Source organism: Telmatherina bonti, assembly GCF_933228915.1.
Source record: "Telmatherina bonti genome assembly, chromosome: 14".
NCBI lineage: Eukaryota > Metazoa > Chordata > Actinopteri > Atheriniformes > Telmatherinidae > Telmatherina > Telmatherina bonti.
Genome location: NC_136612.1, coordinates 8,847,447 through 8,849,563, shown reverse-complemented (window position 1 = coordinate 8,849,563; position 2,117 = coordinate 8,847,447).

Here is a 2,117-nt window from a genome sequence, read left to right as displayed (position 1 = left end):
TAGCACAGAGGGCATGAAGTCTGTGATTTGAACTCGTCCAACTGTAAAACACTGCCATTTTAAAACAGTCCTGCAAATGTTCAGAGTTTCTCTGCTACAACACACCTGACACACATCAGACCTAATTAGCAGACTTGTGCATAGTTTGATGTCAAGCTCTGCACAAGTCTGCTAATTAGCCATTGATCTGAATCAGGTGTGTTGCAGCAGGGAAACCCCTAACATTTGCAGGACTGCTGCACTCGAGGACTGGAGTTGCCTACCCCTGTCCTAAACCATTGCTATGGCAACCTGGCAAAAGTCGCATTTCTCATCCCACAGATGGGATTTTACAAAAACTGCAGCTTATGCGCTGAACACCAGAGCATTTGCAATTTGACGTTGAGGAACACTGAAGTATTCCACAACCTTTTTACGCACTCTTTCACAGGCTGGAGAGCGTCTGCTTACCTTTGCTTCCGGGAGACTCTGCCTAAAAGGACATTCCTTTTATACCTAATCATGTTGCTGAACTCAGATCAATACACACAATTACTTGCTAGATGTTTGTCCAGCTGAATCATTTTGATCTTTACACTTTCAGCCATTTGTTGCCCCCGTTCCAACTATTTTGAGAGCTGTGTCACATTTGACATGAGCTCATTTTGTGCATAGAATAGTAAGGTTTCTCAGTTTGGGCATCTGTAATATTTATGTTCCGTCGTGAATAGAATATTGGTTCATGTGATTTGAAAGCTTCGTAGTTTTCGTTTTGTTGGGACCAAAAGAATGTCCCAACTCTTAGTTTAGTTTTTGTTTGGTGACTGAAAATGCCAAACTTTTCGTCCTGTTTGCTGATTTTACAAGTTTTGTTGTGTTTAGCATTTGCAAGTGAAAATTAAGCTGCGTTGGGGAATAAATCTAGCCATCTTCAGTGTGCTGGGCTGCAGCTCCATGCCTCCATCTAGAGGTCCGATTGAAGTCCAGCAGCTGACCACAGCGTCCTCTTCCTCACGCTGCTGTCTGACTGCATTTAACCAGTTAAACAGGAATCAGAGTCCATCAGGAAATTTTCAGCTGATGGGTTGAGTAACTGGTGTTTACTCTGCAGATGAAGATTAAAAAGTGTGTTTGATCACATGTGAATTGAGCAGCATGGACCAGTGTGAGAACAGAGAGGATGGAGTCGTTTCCCCTCAAAGCAAAGCTGAGAGGTAGGATGACAGTCTTTAAACATCTGACTTTTTCATGTTACAATCATTAAACCAGCTTTGTTCACAGGAATAAGCCTAAACATGAACCTTGTCCCAGCTGTGTGTCCTTTAAAAGCAACTGGTCAAAGGATTTTTCGATCAACTTTGGATCGGACCATCGGAGGTAAGGTGTATGGAAATGTTTAACCATGTAAAATGTAGCTGTTAGATGTGCTTTTTACACTCATGTGATCTCAGCATTTATTTTTTAAAATTTCTGTTAATGTGAAATATCTGTTATATGTTTCCCAGAAAAACAGGAGTCAATGTCACAGTGTGAAAAGGCTTGAGGAATGATTCCACTGTTTAAAAAAACAAAAGGGCTAACCAGGCAGAGTTCACATTAAAAGTGTTTGTTCCCCTTTTTTAAAAAAGCTAAGGAAAAAAACACTTAAAAAAATGGCTGGTTTAAAACTCCCCTTTCCCAAAATGAACATTGGTAGAAGGCTAAACAAAAGAAAACTGTTCTTGGCTTGAGCTGGGGAGCTCCCACTGGCAATCCAGTCCTCAATTTCCACAGAAGGACAGGATCCGGAGCCACACATTGACTGATCTGCCACTGTGGGGGAGAAGAAAAGGACAGCTCAGATTGGGCAGTCTTTTTTTTTTTTTTTTTTTTTAATACTTAATTTTTATTGAAGCATTTTTTAGATAAACAATAACAGTTACAGTTGGTACAATTTGCACAATATAAGCTTGGCAACAAAAAAATAAATGTCGTAATACAAATATTATTACAAAAAAATTGGGGAACAATATCCTTTTTTTGTGTGTGTGTGTGTGTGTGTGTGTGTTTACTTGGTTTGTTTTTCCCCCTATTCACTTTGAATTTGATTTGTCCATTTGCCCCATCTTGTGAAATAGAGTCCAGGTTGTAGTCTCAGC